At 39.6% G+C, this 26,955-nt stretch overlaps 1 protein-coding gene across 2 annotated transcripts in view; it reads right to left on the reverse strand.

The window, feature by feature from the left end:
- The window catches only part of adarb1b (adenosine deaminase RNA specific B1b), a 120,415-nt gene that overhangs the window by 58,084 nt on the left and 35,376 nt on the right, over window positions 1-26,955 (reverse strand). For both annotated transcript variants that reach the window (XM_089002813.1, XM_089002812.1), the window contains one exon: window positions 11,206-11,267. The gene's annotated coding sequence lies outside the window, so the exon portion shown is untranslated. The remainder of the gene's footprint in view (window positions 1-11,205; window positions 11,268-26,955) is intronic.

A 26,955-nucleotide genomic window follows, 5' to 3' on the forward strand; every position in this document is an offset into this window, starting at 1 on the left:
AACACAATGCGGCTAAAAAAAAGCTTCCTCCGGGATGTTTATTGGTTCATTGGTCAACTAACGACCTCTTTCCCTTCCCTTAATTCCTTCCTTCCTTGCTAGCTAGCTTGAACGCGATACGATAAACACGACAAGCCATGCAAAAAAAAAAAAAAAAACACGATGTTTTTAGTTACTGAAAAACGGGTCCATCCGGACAAAAGAGCCTTTTGTTGCTTTCTAAACAAGGAAAATCCATTGCCGATTGAATACGCTCCGTGGAATCATGTCAACGGTCAACCAGGGGGATATAACACCATCCGACTGCACCAAAGTGCACTCAAAGATGCCATCAAATGGATGTCATTTTCCGGGAGAGGCCATTTGCCGTTGTACCCCCATTAATTTTTCACGTATTGACTTTGCCGTTTATAAATGGACTACACCTATGTATGTTTTAAAAAGCTAAAGTTGCTATGGCTCTCGTCAATATTTTAGATGTCGCTTTTCAAAAGGTAAAACGGCAATAATACGTGACAGTAGCTTGTTGTACTTTGGAGTACACGAAAGCGTTTGCTCGACGGGCATAATTGGGTCCGTTCAGCGCCATTTCATTGTGGCGTTTTTTCGAAACGCCATTTTGTTCGAGTTATACTTTCAAGTGATACTTTACGCTGCTATCTTGTGTTAAGTTGCGTGGCAACTAGCCGAATAAACTAGCGAAACAAAGTGATTAACTCATTCGCTGACGTTCCCGAACGTATTCGGGAATTGAAAAGTGTGACGTGGAGTGCCATTCCCTAGTTAGTTCGGGGTTTGTTTTTTTTTCTTGCAGGGCGTGCCGATAAAGCGCTGGCCATGGCCTCTTGCAATGTTTTTTCTTTTCCACAAAGGGGCAGCATTTCCCTTTTTTCGATGTTAGCGCTTAGTTCCAGCTTAAGCTGTTGTTAAAGGGCTATATAGCTAGCTATTAGCAATATAGCTAGCTAGTTATTTGAGTCAGAAAACATTAGCTATCTAGTTTGCCTGCTATTTAGCATTCTATTAGCTAGCAAGCTAGCTTTCTGTCTTTTTGAGTTATTCCGGGTTAAGTCAACGCTGGCGCATGTGGCTGCCGCTGCTCACCCACAGAAAAATTGATCCTGTGACTGGAAAGTGACCCTGAGAGTTTTGAAAGGCGCTTAGAAATGAAATGTATTATAATAATAATAATAATTATTATAATTATTATTATTATTATTATTACATAAATCAACATGTATTGTTTTGTATTTTGTACAGTCGCCCCCATCTCAAGCTTAGATAACTGCAGACCCATATAATTTAGGAATTGTCAGTTGAAGTGTCGAAGAGAGTTCATAGTTTGTTTTCAACTGGTGGTGCTTGAAAAAAAATATATATGTAATAATATATAAGAATCTTGACACTAACAACACAGAATACAATCCAAATATCGATTCTTAAACCCGTGTTGTCTTAAAACTTCTGTGGGAAATGTCTGTGGCCAAAAAAAAAATAAAATAACAATTGTGAGTCTAATTGCGAGCGGCATCCGTGGCTTTGTCCGGTGTTGGCGGCGAGACAATGGCCCAGAATGGCCTTTTAGAGCATTTGGCTGTAAATAGCGGCGAAGCGGCTTGAAAAAACATTGATAAGAGAAGCTCTGTGGGCCTGTCCCCTTGACTGGATTTTCTCAGCGGCCCACGCCGGAATCCTCTGTCGAAATGGGACGCCGGTTCTCAAGGCAAAAACTTGGGCCAAGTGGGTGTTAAACAGATACGCCGAAAGACAACCATGGGAATAGTTTGTGTTTTGATGTTCCGTGAATAGGCATCATGAAAAGAATTAGCGCCATTTGTACGCGCAGCTAATCGAAACTAAGTACCTTTTTTTCTTAATTTATCTATGAAGATTTATTTATTTATTTGTGTATCTGTATTTGTGTATGTATGTATGAATTTATTTATGTAACTTATGTATCTATTTATTTGTATTTATTCATGTATTTATTTTGTCATTATTCATTGATTCATTCATTCATTGGTTTGTTTATTTATTTATTCATTATTTATTCAGTCATTGGCCTATTTATCTATTGTTTTTCTATTTATTCATTATTCATTTATTCATTGGTTCATTCGTTCATCCATTGACCGGTTTATTTATTTGTGTATTTGTTTATTATTTATTGAACTCATTTATCCATGTATTTGTCTATTTATTATTTATTTATTTATATATTGGTTCATTTATTGATTTATTCATTCATTGGTTCATGTATTCACCGGTTTATGTATTTATTTCACTTATTTATATATTGTATCCTGTGACTGTAAAGTGACCTTGAGAGTTTTGAAAGGCGCTTGGAAATGAAATGTATTATTTATTTATTCATTCATTCATTCATTCATTCATTCATTCATTCATTCATTCATTCATTCATTCATTCATTCATTCATTTATTTATTTATTATTGGTTCATTCATTCATTGGTTTATTTATTTATTCATTACTTATTTATTGGTTTATTCATTGGTTTATTTATTGGTTGATTCATTCACTGGTTTATGTATTTATGCATGTATGTATGTATGTATGTATGTATGTATGTATGTATGTATGTATGTATGTATGTATGTATGTATGTATGCATGTATGTGTATGTGTGCGTGAGTGCGTACGTACATATGTATTTATATATTCATTTTTCATGACGACAGCCTTGCGTAAAAGTACCCGGAAAAATGCGTCATGTTGACAAAGTCATTCTGACCGTGGACAAGGTCCTCAAGTGACACCACTTTGGGTCCGCGGATGATGCCTCATGAATAATGCACACGTATGTATTTGAATGCAAAAATAAAAAAAGTCATCATGACCTGGAACCATCTGCTCTTTATGGAAATGAAGAATTTCTTTTTTTAAAGACCATGCGGAGTGAATTCAGAGAGTGTACATGTTTGAAGGTCATTGCTGAAAAACGTCTTAAGAAATAGCATGTAGTAAATGCTATTTATTTATTTCTTTTTATAGAAAGAAGGCCTATATTTTTCACCATTTCAGACCTTGATTTTACTGATTTTACACGCAATAACCCCCCCCCCCCTCCCTGATTCCAATTTGGCAACACCGGTATCCTTAGCGGGACTCAAAAGCCATATTTGACTCTGACTTGACGGCGACTAGAATCAACAGCAAAAGCAGTCGTCAACAGTCCATTTGCCTGCCAGCAAACACAAAGCTAATGAATGACTCATCAGTGCTAATTTGTTGTGCTAATTTTAACCACGCGAGCGTGAGGAAACATTGCAGAAAGCAGCGTGGCCAAGTCGGCTGAAGATTGCCGCCAAATATGGTGACGCCGTCAGAGGACCGCTATGCGAGCCGCGCAGTAACATGCCATAATGCTTTGAGAATTTTATTTTTCTTTCTTTCTCTATGACGACGCCTCCATCCATCTGATCGGCATTCCGATCACAGGGGTCCCGGGCGTTTTTCTATTTATTTATTATTTATTCATTCGTTTATTTGTTTATTTATTTCCCTAATTATCTCTTTATTTGTCTATTAATTCATTACTCTAAGGTAGTTTTGAAAGGCGCTTAGAAATGAAGTGGATTATTTATTTATTTATTTATTTAGCTTACCTGTCTATGTATTTGTCTATTCATCTATTTATCTTTTTACTTATTTATTTATAATTTATTTATGATGTATTTATTCATTGATTCGTTCATGTATGTATTTATTTGATGATTTATCTATTTATTTGTCGATTTATTCATTTATGTATTTATTCATTAGTTATTTATTTATTAATTCATTGGTTCGTTAATTAATTTATTCATTTATTAGTTTATTTATTTGCTTACTGATCTATTTATTTGTCTATTCATTTATCTATTTATTCATTCTTTATTTATCCATTCATTGTTTATTTATTCATTGGTTCATTCATTTATTGACTTATTTTACTTATTTATCTATTTATTTGTCTATTTGTCTATTTATTCTTTTATGTATTTATTTATTCATTGATTCATTTGTTTCATTGATGTATTTATTTATTTTATTTATCTATTCATTTGTCTATTCTATTTATTCATTTACTTATTTATTTCTTCATTATTTATTTATTCATCATTTATTTATTGGTTCGTTCATTGTTCATCCATTCATTGTTTTATTTATTTATTTGTTTATTTTTAGCGTAAAAGTACCGGAAAACCCACACAGGAAGAACAAGCAAGATTTGCTGCACAGATTCGAACACATGACCTCCTGCACTGCGAGGCAGATAAGCCAACCAGTGAAGTCATCGCGCTGTCCTTGGAATGATCCACATCCACTCACCCGAAAGAAAGAAAAAAAGATAAGTATGAAGGATTTGGAAGGTGTGTGTGTTTTTTTTTTTTTTTGTCAGAGCCGTTCCCATGAATATAGTTGTGACGTAACGGGGCATATTTTAAGAAAAATGCGACAGCCAACTTATGCCATGATGCACTATTGTTGAAACTTCTCATTGCCGCAAGGGAGAAAACATCACTCCAGATCACGAATGCGACTCAGCCGGTGAGTAAAGTTAAAGAAAATACCAAATAAAGTCGGCGTCCCCCATTCCCCCATGCGCACACACACACACGCCTCTACTTGCATCAGCGCCGACACATACTTGCTAAAACAACAAGAAATTCTTAAGCCACCAAGGCCCGCCGTGGTGACAACTCGTTTATGTGCGACATGAGAACGATGACGATGATGACAGTGGCGGCTGTCTCGCGGAACAATCCGGAAGTCTGACATGCAGAAATATGTCCAGCACAACCATATGATTCACTGCGCTATTGTAATGATCCCTAATTCGACCTTGAAAACGAAATCCGGTGCTATTACTTCTCCAAATATGGTGGTTTACACATTTTTTTATGTTCCCACATTATTAATTTCAGAATCCAAAAGTTGTAATTAAATAACATATATTAACTCCTTCACTGCCATTTACAATTTTTTTCGGGAATTGAAAATATGACAGAGCGCCATTCCTGAAATTGTTTGGGTTTTGTTTATTCGTGCTTGGGTGCTTATAAAGCGCTGGTCAGATCTCTGGCAATGTTTTTTCCCTTCCACGATGGGACAGAATTTCCGTTTTTCCATGTTAGCACCTTCAGCTGTTATTAAAGCGCTATATAAACTAGTCTTGCATTGTATTTTGTTATTTGCCCCCATTTCAAGCTCAGATAACTCCATACCCATAGAATTTAGGAATTAAATATTTTTTTTCTGATCAAAGAAGATAGTCTAAACTTTAGACTCTAAAGTTTCTAACGCTGAATTGAATGTTTATGTTGTCCTAAACCTCAATACTCTGTGGGTCCTGGAATTTGACTGACAATGACAAAAACCCTGGCACTGGAGTGGACACATTTTTGTAACATGTCTGGCAGTGAAGGAGTTCATGAAAATAAATATAATATAATAATGATAATACATTTCATTTATAAGCGCCTTTCAAAGCTCTCAAGGTCACTTAACAGTCACAGGATAAGTTTTTCTGTGGGTGAGTGTTAGAACTAGTTATATACACATCCTAAAAACACCCCATGTTATTAATTTCTACTTATTCTTATCAGTTAGTAAGTCCATATATATATGTAGTTTAGTTATTTGTATATGTAAGTTAGTATACATGTACTAAGGTTATGTACTTAGTATACAAATCTTAAAGGACAACCGACATCACTTTTTTGCTTTTTAACTGACATCAGAAAAACGTTTTATAGCATCCAAAATACCCAAAACAACACGCAGTGTGATATTTTTATTCAAATACAAAACACCAATAAACATGACTTAAAGTGTCCAAAATCTGCAAAAAATTGAACTGCGAATTGGGCATTTTCAGAAAGTCCCGACCCCAGTTCGTGACGTCACGCCAAGACGTCTTGCATTGCTGGAGAATCTAAACAATGGCTTCAGATTCGGAGAATATGCTTTTATTAATTTATTTCGTGACATTTCGAGGCAAGGGCGGCCCGGTAGTCGAGTGGTTAGCACACCGGCTACACAGTGCAGAGGTCGCCGGTTCACGTCCCGGTCCGGCCTCCCTGTGTGGAGTTTGCATGTTCTCCCCGGACCCGCGTGGGTTTTCTCCGGGTCCTCCGGTTTCCTCCCACACTCCAAAAACATGCATGGCAGACAGATTGACCACTCCAAATTGTCCCTCGGTGTGAGTGTGAGAGTGACTGTTGTATGTCTTTGTGTGCCCTGCGATTGGCTGTCAACCAATTCAGGGTGTTCCCCGCCTCGTGCCCGAAGACAGCTGAGATAGGCTCCAGCAACCCCCGCGATCCTAATGAGGAATAAGCGGTACGGAAAATGAGATGAGATGAGATGAGATTTCGAGGCAACATTGGGGGGAAATCTCTCACCCAAAAAAAGAGGCACAAAATGGCGACCTCCTGTGGCCACCTTCGTTTCCACAAGGCTGATAAATTTCTTATATGGAGCTTGGACGCCCTCTTCTGGCGGCTTTTGGGTGCAACACGAGGTTGTCAGACCAAACAAGTACAGCAAAATATATTGACGTGATGGAAGGACTGCTACAATGTGTCTTTTTTTCGGCCAGGGGCGTTCCTTTAGTGACGTCACGTACGGACTCGTCACCAACTCAAAAACAAGACTTCCTGAATATTCAACATGAATATTAAAACATAAAATATAGCTATATGTGGTGGAATCTTATTAAAATAAGCTCAGTAGAAGTCATTTGAAGCCATTTTACAAATTATGGACATAACTTGTCCGGAGACGTCGGTTGTCCTTTAAACTATCATGTTTCAGTCTAATAATAAATATTCATGATTGTATTAGGAGATGATAGGTCCTTTCCAAAGTGACATCACTCCTGTTGTCTATATCTGCTCGGGACGCGCTCTGCCAACCGCTCTTGTCTCTCTCTCTCTTTTTTAGCTTTGCTCTCCCCTCAAGAACTTCCTCTAGCTGACTGATGAATAAATATTTTTTGTATATCACCTTGCTTCCTGCTGATTTAATATTTAGATGACACAAATGAAGAACTGAACCAGGAAGAACAAGATTTAATCCAGCAGTGAGCAGCGGCAGCCACAAGCGGCAGCGTTCACTCAACCCGGACGTAACTCAAATAGAATAGTACAACAAATAGATCGAACGTTAGCTAGCAAGCCAATAGATAGCTAATAGCTAGCCAGTCAGCCAGAGAGCTATTTTACGGTATTACAGAAAAGACAAAGCAAATAGATTTAGCACAATTAGCTTCAATCGGGCCCTTCAATCGGGCTCTTTGACCAGCAGTCCAAACGCGAAGCATAATTCGCATTAAAATGGAAGTAGCATTTTTCTGATTCAATAAAAAAAAAAAAAAAAAACTCCAGATCGAGAATGTGACACCCGATCGCCCCATGTCTTAAAGCAGCAGCAATATTATAGCTCACACTGGGATTATCTGAGTTTAAACAACACTGGAGGTCAGGGAGGAGGCCTAATCTCCATTGTGTGAGGGCGCTTGCTCTTCCATTCGGCTCGGCTACCCTTGGCTCACCGACTGAGACGTTGGCGACGTGGTAACACGGGTGTGATATTTGACAAAGACACACACAAAAAATAACGAAATAAATAAAATACCCATGCATGCAAAATGACTAACGCTCAGCGATTAGCTATTAATATTTGAAACGCCTTCGGTTCGCTGTTTTTATCGCCCTGGTCCGCCTACTCTCCGACGGACTCTCGCAATTGCTGTAATATTTGAGATAAACGCCACGTGGGCTGTCCCAAAAAAAAAAAACTATAAATAAAATATGCTTCCCTGGTTTCACTCGACAAAATTTTCATGAGGTTAGGGAGCGTACCAAAAAAAATGTTTACATTAAGCCACAGTTTACAGAGCCATGACAATCATGCAAATGAATCGCTTATGAAAATGCAATTGCCCAATATGATCGCGTTTGCTGGAAATTGTCAAGTGTGTGAAAATTGTATCATTTTCCACGGCGGAGTTACTGCGCCGGAATGAAAATAGGGGTTTAGCGAAACAATTAGCACTCAGCAAATTCATACACATTAAAAGTCACAGATACTACAGGGCAGCATGTGAGCATGGTGGCACGAGGTGGACAACAATGAAACCTGCATCTCACGAGGATGTTTTGTATTGGCAAGGGTGTCATAGTCCTTTTTTTGCTGCGGGTCACATTGAATTTGGGGAAGCCATTATAATATGTCATCCCCTCCTCAGACTACATACAAAGCTCACAACAAATTCATAACTAGTTTTCAAAGTTAAAGTCAAAAATAATTCCTGTTATTGTGGTTTACATATGACAATTCGAAATTTTGGTTAGTCTTTAGCTAGCAGCATGGCCCTTGAAATGCTTGATTTGCTAAATCAATTGCTAGATCGCTAGATCCATTGCTAACTAACTTGCTAGTTGCTGCGATGTAAAAGATTAGCCAGATAGCTGAATAGAAAGAGAGTTAGCTAGCTCAGTTGTTAGCTAGCTAGATCAATCACTAGCTCGCTAAATTGATCGCTAGTTAACTCACTAGTTAGCTCGCTCGATAGGTGAGTATGGAATTTCACAAGTTTGATTTGCTTTCGCGGGCTGAATAAAATGATGTGGCGGGCCCGATTTGGCCCCCGGGCCTTGACTTTGACACCTGTGATCTACGGGATGATCAGTCAAGTATCCGATTCTAAAAAAAATAGCCCACCAAACAACTAAGGACCTTTATTAAAAAAATAAAATTTTAATCTCTGGAAAAAGTATGATTCGATGCAACAAAGCCCCCCCCCATCCACCCAACACACACACACACACACAAACGCACGCACGCACACACACACACACACACACACACACACACACACACACACACACACACACACACACACACGTACTGTCTTTCTTAATATCCAGGGGCCTAATTATAGGCTGGCCATTAATCAGCAACAGCTGTAATTAGACTAATTCCAATGCGTAATCTGATCAAGGTGAAGGGAGATCAAATCACAACCTTTCTACTCTGCTGGATTGGAAGGCGGGGTGAGAGGGTGGGGGGGCCAGTGGGGGCAAAGATGGCGGCGAAGGAGGCTGAAGATTCATTTAGACCAAAACAATCAGATTTCGTTTTTTTATTTAATTTGTTGGATAAAGTAGGATTAAAAAAACTCCATATGCTACTGCGCATCTTCGGAAAACTAGCTATTAGTTAACAATAATGTAAGTATATAAGCATAAGCTCTCTATTTGCTATCTAGCTAGCTAGCTCTCCATTTGCTATCTAGCTGGTTAACTAGCTCCCTAATTGCTATCGAGCTGGCTAGTTATCGATGCAGCTTGCTGTTAGCTATCTATTTGAGTTGCTTCCGAGTTGAGTGAACGCTGATGTGTGTGGTTGCCACTGCTCACCCACACAAAAACTTATCCTGACTGTAAAGCGACCTTGAGAGTTTTGAAAGGCGCTTATAAATGAAATGTATTATTATTATTAAAAGTAGCAACAAAAAAAATCAAGCAATATCGTCCAAATCGTCGCCCTCTGCTGGTGGCAATCGGAGTAAAATCTTTCACCATGGACAGCGTGACTGGCGCATTCCAAAAAAATAAAATATAACAGAGCACCATGCAATTATTTTTATGATCGCATTTCTTCAAGCGGCGTTAAGAAGAGTGATTAAAAGAGTTTCGGCAACGAAAACGGCCTCGCGATTGTCAAAAGGCGTCTTTTAATCAGCCCCTGCAGGTCCTCGCTGCAGTTTACGTGCTGCTAACGCAGATGTCATGGAAACAAGTCAGCAGGAAAAAAAAATTCCGGCGGGAATAAATGGACGGCGTCGGTGACGGCGGGTTCTAACGCGGCTTCGTCTGAATGACGGCACTGTTTTCGCATCTGGCCGCCCTCCCCCCTCCCGTAAACGGGTTTCCCCGAACAAAGCCGGGCTTTGATACTGGATCCATCTGCGTCCTGTCTGGTCATGGGGACGGACGACGGACGGATGGGACTGGGACTGAGGAAGTCGCTGCGCAGATAGCGCAGATAAGAAGGTAGGCGAGGGAACCGGGGAGGGCAGGTGATTGGGGGTGGGGGGGTGAGGAACAACATGGCATTGGGTAAATATAAACAGAGCATTCCTGTGATGTTGTGAATGACTGACTTTTAGGCAACAAAAAAGCAAACAAAAAAACCTAACAAACAAGATGTTAAATCTGAGCTGATAAGCAAAATGGAGGGGGACTGTAATCATCAATCATCAAAGTCAAGGCCCGGGGGCCAAATCTGGAACGTGACATCATTTTATTCAGCCCGCAAAACAAAATCAGACTTGTGAAATTCCATGCTCAGCTATTGAGCTAGGTAGCTAGCGTGCTTCAAGCTCGCTAGCGATGAAGCTAGCTAGCTATTGAGCTCGCGAGCAATCAAGTTAGATAGCGATCGAGCTAGCTAGCGATTCGAGCTAGCTAGCGATTGAGCTAGCTAGAGATTGAGCTAGATAGCAATCAAGCTATCATTCAATCGAGCTAGATAGCTAGCAATCATGCTATCTAACGATCAAGCTAGCTAGCGATTGAGCTATCTAGCGATTAGGCTAGCTGGCGATCAAGCTAGCTGGCGATCGAGTTAGCTAGCGATTGGGGTAGCTGGCGATCGAGCTAGCTAGCAATCGAGCTAGCTTGTGATCGAGCTACCTATTTCTCTTTCTATTCAGGTACCTGGCTAATGCCTTACACCACAGGTATCCAAGTCAAGGCCCGGGGGTCAATTCCGGCCCGCCACATCATTTTATTTGGCCCGCGAAAGCAAATCAAGCATGTGAAATTCCATGATGCTTGCTAAAGTCCGAACCAAAATGTCAAATTGTCGTATGGAAACCACAATATTAGTCATTGTTTTTGACTTTAACTTTGAAAAGTAGTTATTCATTAATTTATTGTGCGCTCTATGTGTAATATGCATGGAGGGGATGAAACATTCTAATGGCTTCCGCAAATTCAAAACGCCCTCCGAGAGGAAACCGTAACGACAGTGTGGCCCGCCCCAAAAAAAAATGACTTATCTTCGATGCATGAACCCAAAGAAAAATACGTCAAGTCGCCGTGCCAATAAATTTAACTGTGGTCATTATCATTTATGCGCTGCATCATGTAAGCGGTGATTTAAAACCAAATCTTCAATTATTTTACTCACTCGCCCTTCCAGGGTGTAGTCAGGGAGACGGAGGCTGGTTTTTCCAATCCTTTGAAGTCAACCTGCAACAACAAAAACAACAGATCATTAAATCATTCAATGCCAGACGATGTGCAAAAATGTGTGCACTCCAGTGCCTGGGTTTTTGTCATTTTCACTCCAATTGCAGGACCCACAGAATATTGAGTATTAGGACAACATAAACATTCAATTCAGCGTAAGAAACCTTTGACTCTCTTCTTTCATCAGAAAAAAAGTTAATTCCTAAGTTATATGGGTCTGGGGTTATCTGAGCTTGAAATGGGGGCATATGTACAAAATACAATACAATGTATATTGATTTATATAGCGCTGAAGCTGTAACAAAGCGCACTCTATAGCACTCTATAAGTGATGAGATTTTTTAAAAGATGACAATGAAATATATAATGGGCTTTATTTATTTATTTACTTACTTATTTATCTACTTGTTTGTTTATTTATAGTTTATTTGTTGATTATATTTTTTTTTAGATCAGAAAATAGCACTCTATAAGTCAGGGGTGTCAAAGTCATTTTTTGCCGCGGGCCACATTGTAGCAAATTGATAAATGACTAGTTTTCAAATTAGAAGTCATAAATAATAACAGTTATTGTGGTCTATATAGGACAATTAGAATTTTTTGTTGGTACTTTAGGGTTAGGGTCATCATTGAATTACACAAGTTAGATTTGCTTTCGCGGGCCGAACAAAATGGTGTGGCGGGCCTGATTTGACCCCCGGGCCTTGACTTTGACACCTGTGCTATAAGTGATTAGATTTTTTTAAGATGACAATGAAATGTACAGTGGGCTTTATTTTTTTATTTAATTATGTATTTACTTATTTACTCATTTGCACTCACGGGCAGATGGTGTGCCAAAATGTGTCCACTCGAGTGCCAGGGTTTTTGTCATTGTCACTCCTCCAATTGCAGGACCCACAGAATATTGAGTTTTAGGACGACATAAACATTCAATGCAGCGTAAGAAACCTGAGACTCTCTTCTTTAATCAGGAAAAGAAAAGAGTTAATTCCTAAGTTATATGGGTCTGCAGTTATCTGAGCTTGAAATGGGGCAGATGCACAAAATTCAATACAATACATACATATTGGTTTATGTAGCGCTTTAAAAGCTGAAGCTGTAACAAAGCGCTAACATGGACAAAAGGCAAATGTTGCCCCTTCGTGGAAAGGAAAAAACATTGACAGAGGTCTGACCAGCGCTTTAACGGCATCCTCCGCAAGAAAAAAAAATCAAAACCCGAACAAATTCGGGAATGGCGTTCCATTTCCACTTTTCAATTGTCGAATAAATTCGGGAATGGCAATGAGTTAAGAAAAGGATCAACCTCGACTCCGATAGGGATTCATTCAATCAAACAAACTCCTGCCTGTTTCCTGATTTGAAAAAGCTGGAAAATTGCTGAAGAAGTGCTGTATTTTCCGCAGGACAAGGCGCAAATTTCAACGAATGACCCATTATAAAACTTTTTCCACATATAAGGCGCTTTCTGATAACTTTCTGATAACATTCACTCCCAAAATTAAAAAAAAACAACGGTTTTATTATTTTCTCCGAGGTCAAGTATTTCCCAAAAATTGGAAAGTCACCTGCGGGGCAAACTCAGCGGGAATGCGATATAACAAAAAAGGGATACGGCGGTGAAGCAATCGACAGGCTTCTCGAGCAGTGCCGGATTACTCAATTTGAGTCTAACAACTTCCAACAACCTCGGCGATTTGCTTTGGGGATTGCGCGACGGCTGCTCCTGCCTCGTCACCACACAAGTGGAATCACATTATAACATTGCATTCGAGAGCACAAATTTTGCCGAAACTGAGTGAGATGACCTGACCTGCCCCCCGAAACGCCTCGGAGCGCTCGCAAGGAATTTATTTGCATTATGTGATTCATCCGGACAGTCATTATTATTATTACGGAGATGCTAAGTCTGATGCTAAGTCTGCTGCCAACATTCCGGCAACAATGACTTAAATCGACCTGATGTATTTGCCATTTTTATTTATTTTTTGGCGACACAGCAGTAAAATCAAACAGACGTCCATCACAACAAACGGGTGAGGCGTGGTGGCAAAGGTTACCAATTCCCCCATGAGCTCGCACAATGTCGGAAACGGTCGACGGAAACAGTGAGGAAAAGAACAGCTTACAAGGGCCACCTCATGTTAATGGAAAAGTACCCGCGGCTAATTGAAGCCTTCCATCTTTTCGCAATTAAAGTTTGCAGTGTCAGAAACGTTCACTTGGACATCTGACAGTCACCCTAACTCAGCCCGTTAAGACAGCAGTGAACTATTATCGTCCAGTAAAAAGAGTTTCCTGGATGCGGAGTGAATTAAACAATAACAGATTAGCAGCGCAATGCTTTGCTGTGTTGAATGTTGAAAAAAAACAACAACGCGGAGCAATTGGCAGCAGCTGGGTTGCCTGGAGGAGAAAAAAAGGCTTCTTATTTGAGGTTAACAGGGAGCAAGACACCGCCGATTGTTAGGGAGCACAGATTGGGGTCTGGAGCAATGGGAAAAGGCCATGTTTGTTGTGACAAGCCCAAATTTGCCCCGTTACAGATTAATGTGTGCGCATCAGGGGTTGAAAAAAGGGAGCAGCGCACCCAGCCCGAAAGCCACACCATCAATATCATTGCTAGTTTCGGCGTCAAACACATCTATCATAGCGTAATAATGTTTTTTATACACAATGTTTGGGAGCCTTTTACTGAGCGAGTTGATTGTTCTGTAGCCACAAAGGGACATAAGTCTTCTTGTGCCGGTCCCAAGCCCAGATAAATACAGAGGGTTGTGTCAGGAAGGGCATCCAACGTAAAAGCTTGGCCAAAACAAACATGCGTATCATACCTCTGAAGATGGAGGTTACTGATTCGCTGTGGCAACCCCTTGAAGGGAAAAGCCGAAAGGAAAAGGAGATACACAATGTGACCATCTAAAATGAGTTGTTATTGTGTTAGCTCAGTACTACACAATTAGCAGTTGCTACCTAGCAGTAGTTAGCTAGCAGGAGCTCGCCGCAATGGATGCTGCTTATGAGACGGCGTCATGATGGCCGCCATTTTCTGAATTCAAATTTCAAAAGTCCAGATATATATAAAACATAACTAGCATAGTGTAGTAATTAATCCACAACATAACCATCTGAAATGATTTGTTATTGTGTTAGCTCTGTGCAACACAAATAGCAATAGTTAGCTAGTAGTTAGCCAGAAGGAGTTAGCCGCGAAGCAACTTTCATTCAGAATCAATGGGTGGGTGCTGCTTGTGTGACACTGCCGTGATGGCGGCCATTTTCTGAATTGAAATTCCAAAAGGCTCGATACACAATATATCAAACATATCCCTCATAGAGTAATAATTGTATAGACAACATAACCATCTAAAATGATTTGTTTTATTGTGTTAGCTCCATGCTACATAAATAGCAGTAGTTAGCTAGCAGTAATTAGCTACTTGGCCATTTTCATTCAGAATCAATAGCCGCCGCTTGTGTGACGGCGCCATGATGGCGGCCATTTTCTGAATTCAAATTCCAAAAGGCGGGATTTATGTCATATCTATCATAGTGTGATATTTTGATACACAATATAACCATCTAAAATTATTTGTTTCATTGTGTTAGCTCCATGCTACACAAATAGCAGTAGTTAGCTAGCAGTAGTTAGCCGCTTAGCTGCTTTCATTCAAAATAAATGGCTGCCGCTTGTGTGACGGTGCCATAATGGCCGCCATTTTTGCTATTCAAATTCCAAAAGGCCGGATATACACATGTATATTGAAGGCTGAAACAATGTATGGGCAAACGAGAGAGGCAAATTAAATATGAGTATGATGCCGCAAGGTGGCGTCTTCATTTGCTTGGTGTGCCACTGTTGACATGTTCGAATCAAAATTCTGCCAAGGTTCTCAATAACAAGATTGAAATTATAAAAGTCCAAACGCAGACCAGCGCTCAAGCATTCCAGGACCTCCACAGTCGGGATGCGTCACCGAAGATGAGTGGCCAAGATAAGCAACAACATTGAGGAAGACAAATCGTACGCAGATGCGGTGGACAAGGATCAAGTTTTTAGTTCTTTTTTGTGAGGCATTTCAAATAGGTCGATATTGTCTGCGGTGTTTATGGCATCTCGTTGCACGGATATCGAACACCCGCCCCCCGTCCCCGGTGACCTTCTTGAAACAATAAACGATATCAGGTGTGTTGTTGAGGGAAAGGGATGGTGTTGGCAGACAAATATAGTAATACCTTGGCTTATGAACTTAATTGGTTCCCAGACAGGGTGTGTAATGCGAAAAGTGTGTATCACAAAAATACATTTCCCATAGGAAACCATTAAAATGAGAATAATCCGTTCCCAGGTCCCCATAAATCATAACTTTCTACTTTCTAATTTTCTAAGCCTTAAAAGTACACAAAATATACCTTACTTTATGTATAATAAATGTGATATGGCATTATAATTAAAGAAATAAACTGTACCGTATAATAAAGTCATTTTACTTACCTTTGTGATGGTCATTGATGGCTTGTTTCCTCAGTGGGCTGTTTCCTCAGCATTAAACACTTGATGAGGAACGTAACTTTCTTCTTTCACCATCTTGAGGAATGATCACTTGGAGGTGCTTTCTCTGTGATAATTGTATCTAGTTCCTCATCAATTGTGTTCTGTTTAGCTGGGTTGATAGCTTTTTGCATCAAGTGTACAGGTGGCTTGTGTGGTTTGTTTGTTGATTGATGGGATATTTTAACCTTGCAGTCTACACTCTGCCTTTGAACTATCAAAGTTGAAACTCTCTCACTGTCGTCTGCCTGTCTCTTTAATGTTTAAACCATCCCCCCCACTGCTGTGTTCTTGACCAATCACGTGGCTTTAACCAAAGACTGGGGGCAGGGAATAGAGTACAAAAAAAGTCGGCCGCTATTTTGTTGTTAGAAGAACGGGCTCGTTCGCGAACGACACATCACTCATTGAGGCAGGTCCGTGTACGAAAAAAGTTTGCATGCCAAGGTAAAGATTTCATAAATGTAACATTCGTAAACCGTAAAGTTCGTAAGCTAAGGGGTTCGTAAACCGAGGTACCACTGGACGAGACGGTCTCCTTTTCACCAACGGGTTTGCATTTGTCCATTGCACCACCATGGCAAAACCCGTTGAGCTGATCGTGTCTTTGATCGGCAAATGCCGAAAAATTTCTGGAGACCAAGGATGGCGAGTGAGCCCAATATGCTAGCAAAGCGATCGGGAGTAGCCCAGAGGTCAAATGACAAATGGCTCCTTTGATTGATTCCGGCGTAAGATGAAGAAATTAAGCAGATGGCACCAAAGCGGACGGCTAAGGGAGTTGTTTACGTTCGATTCTGGGGAAGGGGAAGAAAATAAGAAAGAGAGAGACAGAGAGAGAGAGAGAGAGAGAGAGAGAGAGAGAGAGAGACAGAGAGAGAGAAAGAGAAACAGAGAGAGAGAGAGAGAGAGAGAGAGAGAGAGAGAGAGAGAGAGAGAGAGAGAGAGAGAGAGAGAGAGAGAGAGAGAGAGAGAGAGAGAGAGAGAGAGAGAGAGAGAGAGAGAGAGAGAGAGAGAGAGAGAGAGAGAGAAACAGAGAGAGAGTGAGAGAGAGAGACAGAGAGAGTGAAAGAGAGAGAGAGAGAGAAGTATAGGATTAGAATGGGAGTCACATAATGGGGAATCAGCAGAAGGGAAGGGAATGACTCAATGACTCACTCTCACTCAGGAATTAGCACCCTTGCCAAACAAAAAAACAAAAGAAACAATGCCGCAACCCACCGAGAATAAAAGCCAGTAAAAATTCGAGGTTGAACAAGAACTGTCGATCTTTTGACTATACTTTGATCAAAACAACCTTAACTCATTCACTGCCATTCACGAATTTATTTGGGAATTGAAAATATGACGTAGAGCGCTATTCCTGAATTTGTTCGGGTTTTGGCTTTTCATACTTGGGTGGCAATAAAGCGCTGGTCAGACCTCTGGCGACGTTTTCTCCCTTCCACGAGGGGGCAGCATTTGCCTTTTGTCCATCTTAGCGGTTTGTTCCAGCTTCATCTTTTATAGCGCTATATAAATCAATATGTACTGTATGTATTGTATTGCATTTTGTACACCTGTCCCGATTTCAAGCTCATATAACTCCAGACCCATATAATTTAGGAATCAATATCTACTGTATGTATTGTATTGTATTTTGTACGGATACCTCCAGAGAGACAATATAACCATCTAAAATAATTAAAAAATAATTTGTACGCTTTTTTGAATTGAATGTTTATACAGTCCTGAAACTCAATATTCTGTGGGTCCTGGAATTCAAGTGACAATGACAAAAACCCTGGCACTGGAGTGGACACGTTTTAGAACATTGTCTGGCAGTGAATGAGTTAAAATCAAATTGTGACATGGAAGCAACATACTGAAAACTTGCCGCGTCCAGGCAGAGTTCCATTGAAATACGTCCCGGAAAAAAAAAATCCAGACGAAGCAAAAATGGGTTATGCCTCATGTGTTGACAGCTTGGAGCAGCACCGCTGTGCACACTGCACACGCGGCGTAGCAAAAGAAAAAAGCAGCACGTCAGCCAAATCTGTGCTGAGAGCAACGCAGGATTCAGTTTCAGGTTGGCTGGGAGCATGAAAGAAAATGCAGCAGCAGCGGGGGTGGCGATGAAGTTTTAACACAAAAACAATCACAACAACATAAACATCATTCACAAATTTCTGGCCCAAAAAAAGGCAGCCAAGATGGACGCCGCCCTTGATTTTCAACTGACTTGTTTTCCGACGGCGGTGCCCTAACGTGAACCTACGCCACACACGGCTGCCCCATTAAAGGACAACCGATGCCCCCGGACAAGTTGTGACCATAATTTGTAGAATCGCTTCAAATGACTTCTACTGAGCGTATTTTACATCGATGCCACGCCATGTAGCTATATTTTACGTTTTAAGACTCGCGCTGAATATTCAGGAAGTCTTGTTTTCGAGTTGATGACGATGCCTGATGTGGCGTCACGTCTGGAATGCCCCTGACCGAGAAAGCGACACACAATGCATTTTGGGCACTTTGTTTAGTCTGAAAACTTCGTGTTGATCCGTGTTGATGGCGAAATTAGAAGGAAAAAAACATAATGCGATGGTGAATCGTTGTGTGTTGCACCAAGACTACTATTTGATACTAATTGACACAAATTCCCAGCAGACAAATCAGCCCATTTCCAACAGAGTTTGGGCGCCATCTTGTGCATTTTCTGGGCGCTACATTGGAGTCCAGACGCCTCAAAACAAGACGGAAGGACTTCTTTAATCGATTGCAAACATTTACGCTATCTTCTTCAGAACTATTTGAATCATATTCATAACAGGATGAATAACAAGAAAGCATCTTCTCCGAATCTGAAGTCATTGTTTTGATTCTCGAGGAAGGCAAGACGTCCTGGCGTGACGTCACGAACAAGGGGGCGGGACCTTCTGAAACTGAAACTTTATGAGGTCATTTTGAAGTAGTTCTGGGACACTTTAAGTCAGGGGTCGGGAACCTTTTTGACTAAGAGAGCCATAAAAGTAAAATATTTAGAAATGTTTTTCAGTGAGAGTCACACACGGGCGTGTGTGTGCGCGCGCGTGCACACACACACACACAAACACAGGCACACGCGCGCACACACACACATGCAAACACGCACGCAAAACGCACGTGCGGCCACTTTTCAAGAAAATGTCAGAATGTATTATTTAAACTAACTTTGTGATAGTACTAACCGTTAACATGAATGGTATTCCGTTCCTTGTGATTGGTAAATATCCAGCCAAACGATCGGCTCCATAGGCGAAGTTACTGCGGGGTAGCCTGCACACGGCTCATAGGCTTCCACACTTGCTATCTGCAATATACTTCTCGCAGAAGTATATTGATGCTAACGTTAACATGGGGATTGTTAAAATGTCACTGACATTCGACTGTTTCATCGTTGGAATTGTTTCATTGCAAATTAGAATCAGAACATTTTCTCTCCTCAAAGGCGAATGCTCCGGTGCATTCGAGCTGAAGTGCACTCGTTGGGCTCATTTAAAGGGGCGTTTACCTGTTTCAACATGACGGCCAGTATCATCCAATCAAAAAGGCGCTTTCGGCCAACCTAGGTCAGTGTCATCCAATCAAAATTGCGCTTTCCGTCAACTGCAGCCCCAACAGGAAATGAACGGGGAAAAAAACGAGAATATGTATTTAGTTTTATCAGCAAGCCATATGCAATCATCAAAAGAGCCATTTATGGCTCGCGAGCCATAGGTTCCCGACCCCTGCTTTAAGTCATTTTTGATGGTGTTTTGCATTTGACTAAAAATATCAGCCTGCGTGTTTTGGGTATTTTAGATGCTATGAAACGTTTTTCTGATGTCAGTTAGGAAACGAAAAAATGGTGTCGGTTGTTCTTTAAACAAAGCGTGTCACGATTGTCATCATACAAGATTCGCGCTTGGAGGGGGGAAAATATAGAATCACACCTAGAGGTGTACCGTCATACCAAAGAGAGCAAAGGTTAATTGTCCGATGCCGCCGGGGCGAAGCGCTGACATAAATGATTACCAACGTCACGTCTCAGCAATATAATGGAATGTGACACGAGTCGGGATGTAAAGAAGGCAATGGCATACATCGGGTGTTGACATTCAGTCGGGTTCAACAATAGGCTTCCCTGATGCCTTTGTGCCGGTCAAAGGTCAAGTCAGATAAGAAATTGGAGTCACTCGAGTTGTTACATGAACCTGTCAGGCCATTAAATAACTTAGATTAATTCCATTGTTTTTTTGGAATCTGAAATTTGCGATTAAATAACTGAGATTATTATTTGTTTATTTTTTGGGGGGGAATTTGCAATTTGCGATTAAGTAAGGAATATTAATTCCATTATATTTATATCAGTATTTTTAATTTGCGATTAAATAACTAGGATTCACTCTGTTTCATTTATTTTGAAATCTGAAATGTGCAATTAAATAATTTACATTCACTCCATTTGTTCATTTCGGAATCTGAAATTTGTGATTAAATTTCGTAAATTAATTCAGTTTTATTTTTTTTAATTTGAAATTTGTGATTAAATAACTTGGATTCTTTTATTTATTTCAGAATGTGAAATTTGTAATTACATAACATATATTAATTCCATTTATTTCAGAATCTGAAATTTGCGATCAATAATTCAGATTAATTCCGTTTTATTTATTTTGGAATCTGAAATGTGCGCATAACCTAGATAATTTGATTTTATTTCTTTCAGAATCTGAAATTTGCGATTAAGTAATGAATATCAATTCCATTTGATTTATTTCAGAATCTGTAATTTGCGATTATATAATTTAGATTAATTCTGTTTTATTTAGTTCGGAATCTGAAATGTTGATTAAATAATTTAGATTAATTCCATTTTATTTATTTTGGAATCTTAAATTTGCAATTAAATAAGAGATTAATTCTGTTTCATTTATTTTGGAATCTGAAATTTGCGATTAAATAATATATTAATTTCATTCGATTTATTTAGGAATCTCAAATTTACGATTAAATAACTTGGATTAATTATGTTTTATTTATTTCAGAATCTGAAATTTGCGATAATTTTGATTAATTCCGTTTTATTTATTTCGGAATCTGAAATTTGCTAATTAATAACTTAGATTAATTTGGTTTATTTCGGAAACTGATATTTGCGATAACTAATTTAGATCAATTCGGTTTATTTCGGAATCTGAAATGTGTGATTAAATAACTTGGATTAATTCTCTTATAGTTATTTCAGAATTTGAAATTTGTAATTAAGTAACATATTAATTCCATTTGACTTATTTTGGAATCTGAAATTTGTGATTAAATAACTTGGATTAATTCTTTTTAGTTATTTCAGAATTTAAAATTTGTAATTAAATAACATAAATTCTATTTGATTTATTTCTCTGAAATGTGTGATTAAATAATTTAGATTAATTTTGTTTTATTGATTTCAGAATCTGAAATTTGCAATTAAATAACTAATTAATTCCATTTGATTTATTTCGGAATATGAAATTTGTGATTAAATAACATTCATTCTGTTTTATTTATTTTGGAATCTGAAATTTTCAATTAAATAACATATATTAATTCAGATTTATTTATTTTGGAATCTGAAATTTGCGATAAATAACTCAATTTCATTTAGTTTTATTTATTTCGGAATAGGAAATTCAATTTACAACGACTTAACGCACGTTGAGGCGCACTTCTCGGTGATGTGATAGGTTAACGCTAAAACGAGCTGTAAAAAAAATGTGTTCTGAAATAGACTGGACATAAAGTGCACACTTCGGGCGTCATGACCGCGAGATGGGGTCGCCCGGTTGCGGAAAAAAAAAAAGCTCGGAGCTCCCACTGATTCAGGATTTCAAGGTTACCGTAGTGACCAGAGAGTGTTACAGCCAGACGACATTCCTCACGATTCGACAATGTCATTGTTCGAGTGTTTATTATAAAAGGGACCACATATTGGAAGAGCAGTAAGAACACACAATGCTAATATTAATCGTGTGTGTGGGAGGGGGAAGAAATTAAAATAAAATTAAAATTAAACAAAAAAATAATAATAATTAAATTACAAAAAATAAATAAACAAATAAATCCAAATCAGGCCTATTTGTCGAAGCGAGTTGATTTCCGAGCCATTTGCACAGCTGGACATGCGGAAAAGCAGCATTGACGTTGCGCCTTGATTAACCCCGCGGCTTGAGTGCAGCGTATAGATTATGAGTCACAAGAGCTCATTAGGGAAGGAAACAGAGCGGCTACATTAGGAGGTCACCGATGTTTCACTGCTCCCATCACATACATCCTGAGTCACTTTAGTCACCTTGGGCGACGGAGGCGGACGCATTGATCAAAGGGCCAGCGTACAAAAAAAATAATAAGAATAATTATAAGAATAAAAAAATAAATAAATAAATAAAATGACATTTTTTAAAAATAAGCAAATTATACCACAGGATAATTGCTTGAGATTCCAATAACGACTAATAAAATTATGTAATTAAATAATTAATACATAAATATGTACGTAAGCATAGAAACAAACAAAGATAAATAAAATAATAGATAATAAATACATAGATAGATAAACAAATAAATAAACAAACATACATATATGTATATATAGGTAAATACACACAAATAAATAGCTACATAAATAACTAAATAGATAAACAGAAATAAATCCATACATAAATAACTAAATAAACAAACAGACAGCTAGCTAGCTAGCTAGATAGATAGGTAGGTAGCTAGCTACCTATCTTTCAAAACCTTTCCAACTTCCGACATGATGGCATTTGACACGGATTCATGACCGGGATTCACTGCCCAATCTATATCTTCTACTCAAAAGCTGTGCTGATGTCAGCTAAAAGCGATACAACAGTACAGTGTACAGGGAGGGGGTGTGGGGTGGGGGGTGCTCAGTTTGGGTCCACTCCCACGTCTACCCGTGAAGACATCCCGTTGACGGCAGCGAATGTGACAACCTCAACGGTCAGAAAGCGAAATGTGTTACGGTTTAACGTTTTACACAAAAGACCAGTTGCGCTCAATTAGCCGACATCCTTTATAACCCGAAGGGCTTAGCCCTGGCTCTTCCCGCACCGGTAACCAGCCATAAACAACAACGAAAATGAGCTCCATCCGATTTGCATTCCGAAGGGTTGGGGTGGGGGAATTGGCGCGTTAACCTTGGTGCTCACCAGGAACAACGACGGTTTCCTGTTCACGCAAGTTTGAATCATGGCACGTTGTTTAACCTGCCAAGCGCTAAGTGGTCGGTCTTGGCCTCTGCTGCCACAGGCAGATGGTCCGATGATTTGTACAACGGCGATGGAGAAATCGCAAGCGCTCTTTCAGCCACAACGCGACCGCCATAACGCAGAGTCAAACATTTCGCGCCTGTCCGGGACCGCCGCTAGGCTAGTGGCGATAACCGTTTTTGGGCCATTGATATAGTAAATCAATTTGAAAGCAAGTTCAAAATTGAAAAGACATCGTTCCGATTTTTGGCAGATTCTTTTGGGATTGGATTGGATTTGCCTTTATTAGTCTCGCAGTGGGGAAATTTACATTTCACAGCAGCAAAGTGATAAAAGGAATGAAAGTAGAAAAACAAAATACACGAGCTGCTGGAAAGGCAGCCACTCTCGCGGCGCCGTCTTGAAGTCAAAAGAACAAAAAAAAACAAATAATATGACAACACAAAGACAATATTACAACACAAAGACACAGAGTCATTCAAAAAAAAAACAAATAATATGACAACACAAAGACAATATTACAACACAAAGACACAGAGTCATTCATTCATTGGGAGGACTGTTTCATTCATTCACTGCCATTCCTGAATTTATTATGGGAGTTTTTCTCACGGAGGGTACCGATAGAGCGCTGGTCAGACTTCTAGCAATGTTTTCCCCTTGTACAAGGGGGCAGCATTCTACTTTTGTCCATGTTAGTGCTTTGATTCAGCTTCAGCTATCACTAAAGCGCTATATAATTCAATATGTACTGTATTGCATTTTGTACATCTGCCCCCATTTCAAGCTTATATAACTCCATACCCATAGAACATAGGAATCAATATGTATTGTATTGTATTGTATTGTATTTTGTAAAGACAACTCCAGACCCATATAACTTAGGAAATCAATATGTACTGCATGTATTATATTGTATTTTTTACATCTGCCCCCATTTCAAGTTCCGATAACTCCTATTGTTGCTGTTGTTGCTGTTATTGTTGCTATTGTTGTTGCTGTTGTTTCTGTTGTTATTGTTGTTATTGTTGGTGCTGTTGCTTCTGTTGCTGCTATTGTTGTTGCTGATGTTATTGTTATTGCTGCGGTTGCTGCTATTGTTGTTGCTGCTGTTGCGAATGTTGCTATTGTTATTGTTCTTGCTGTTGTTATTGTTGGTACTGCTGTTGCTATTGTTGTTATTGTTGTTTCTGTTGTTATTGTTGTTGCTGCTGTTATTGTTGTTGCTGCTGTTGCTGCTATTGTTGTTGCAATTGTTGGTGCTGTTGCTGCTATAGTTGCTATTGCTGTTATTGTTGCTATAGTTGCTATTGTTCCTGCTGTTGCTGCTATTGTTGTTGTCATTGTTGTTGCCATTGTTGCTATTGTTGCTGCTATAGTTGCTGTAGTTGCTATTGTTTCTATAGTTGCTATTGTTTCTATAGTTGCTATTGTTGCTGCTGTTGCTGCTATTGTTGCTATTGTTATTGATGTTATTGTTGCTATTGTTGTTATTGTTGCTGATGTTGCTGCTATAGTTGCTATTGCTGCTATAGTTGATATTGTTGCTGCTATAGTTGCTATTCCTGCTATAGTTGATATTGTTCCTGCTATTACTGCTATTGTGATTTCTGTTGTTATTGGTGTTGCCGTTGTTGCTATTGTTGCTGCTATAGTTGCTATTGTTGTTGCTGTTGTTGCTGCTATAGTTGTTGCTGCTGCTATTGTTGCTGTTGCCATTATTATTATTATTATTATTATTATTATTATTATTATTATTATTATTATTATTATTATTATTAAAAATAATAATAATTATTATTATTATATAAATACAAAGTGCTACAGAGTCCATTTTTCGGGTGCTATGGGAGCAAGAAGAGAGGTTAGATTGTAACCTGCGCGTGTCGGTCACCCATGGGGTGCCCCATCGGCACTGCCTGCTCATGAATAATGTACAAACGCATCGACAAAAATAGATGTGCACTGTCAGAAGAGATGAAGAGGGGGAGCAGTGGAAAAAAACATCCAAGCAACGGCAGAAAAAAAAATAAGACAATCAAAATTAGACATTCACAATTAGGAGAATTATTTAAATTGCATGAGGGATTTACGCCCAAGGATATTTTGCCCCGCTGCGATATGGAGTCGTTTCCCGACGGCAAACAATGGCACACCGACCGGTATTTCCTGAGCTAAAGGGCCCCTTTCCTCTCGTATCCCCCCGCCTCAGTTCAGTCCGTGTTCTTCGGGCTAATCCTCGCCGGGTTATTGACCTCACAGAGACACAGAAGATGCACTTTAAGCATTCTGCCTCAGATCGTCATTCACAAAAGCAGCGAACCCCCCTCTCCTTGTTCACTCAGCCTAAGTGCGTGTTTGTGGATCATTTGCAGCGTGATATTGGAGTCGCGGGGCTGCCGGGAGAAGATTATCGTCAAGTGTTTCGCACACGATTTTCAAGTGAATGGGAGAGGCGGGCGCCATTGAGAAAAGAGGCTGCATGGATGGATTAGTGTGACGACGAAAAGAGAAAAGTTAGCCAGAGTTCACGCGCCTGCGCCTGCGCCAGCGCTTCCATCGCGAGTTGCGCCTCTCGAGACTTTCACAAATTCCGTCGGGCCTTTTGGCTCGCTCACTGCAAACTGGTTTTCAAAGCAAAGCCCCCACAAAAAACAACTACTATTTTCCTAGACATAATACAGTAAAGAAGGCTGATGACTCTCCTGCATACTGTATGTAAAAGTTGAGGAATTTAAAAGTGGCCCTGTCATCCTTTCATATTCATATGCGGTCCTCAACCCCCCCCCCCGCAAAATTTTGGACAAGCCTTCTTTTGAAGCCAGACGCAAACAAAATTGGGTATATGACCCCCCCTCCCCCACCCAAAAAAAATACTTGGTCTAGCTCAGGGGTGGGCAAACTTTTTGACTCGCGGGCCGCATTGGGTTCTAAAATTTGACAGAGGGGCCGGGCCAGGAGCATTTGGAGGGAGTGTTTGGGCCGGAAATACTAAACCTAAAGCATTAAAGGACAACCGACGCCTCCGGACAAGTTATGTCCATAATTTATAAAATCACTTCAAATGACTTTGACTGAGCGTATTTTACAAAGATTCCACAGCATATAGCTATAGTTTACGTTCTAAGACTTGCGCTGAATATTCACAAAGTCTTGTTTTCGAGTTGATGACGATCCCCATGTGACATCACGTTTGGACCGCCCCTGACCGAGAAAGCGACACACAATGCATTTTGGGTACTTTGTTTGGTCTGAAAACTTCGTGTTGATCCGTGTTGATGGCGAAATTAGAAGGAAAACACATAAATAACGCCATGGTGAATCATTGTGTGTTGCACCAAGACAACTATTTGATATTCGCTGACACAAATTCCCAGCTGACAAATCAGCCCATTTCAAACTGAGCTTGGGCGCAATCTTCTGCATTTTCTGGGTGCTACATTGCTGTCATTGACGGCTCGAATTGATATGGGAGGACTCCTTGAATCAATTGCAAACATTTATGCTTTCCTCTTCAGAACTATTTGAATCATATTCATAACTGGATGAGTAACAAGAAAGCATCTTCTCCGAATCTGAAGCCATTGTTTTGATTCTCGAGCAAGGCAAGACGTCTTGGCGTGACGTCACGAACAAGGGGGTGGGACCTTCTGAAACTGGCCATTTCCGGATTCATTTTGAAGTCATTTTTATTGGTGTTTTTCATTTAACTAAAAATATCAGCCTGCCTGTTTTGGGTATTTTCGATGCTATAAAACGTTTTTCTGATGTCAGTGGGAAACACAAAAAATGGTGCCGGTTGTCCTTGAAATGTAGTGTGGACAAACCTCATAGCACAGTAAGAACCCAATTTATTAAC

This window comes from Hippocampus bargibanti, linkage group LG08, assembly GCF_051943395.1.
Source record: "Hippocampus bargibanti isolate YZ-2025 linkage group LG08, ASM5194339v1, whole genome shotgun sequence".
NCBI lineage: Eukaryota > Metazoa > Chordata > Actinopteri > Syngnathiformes > Syngnathidae > Hippocampus > Hippocampus bargibanti.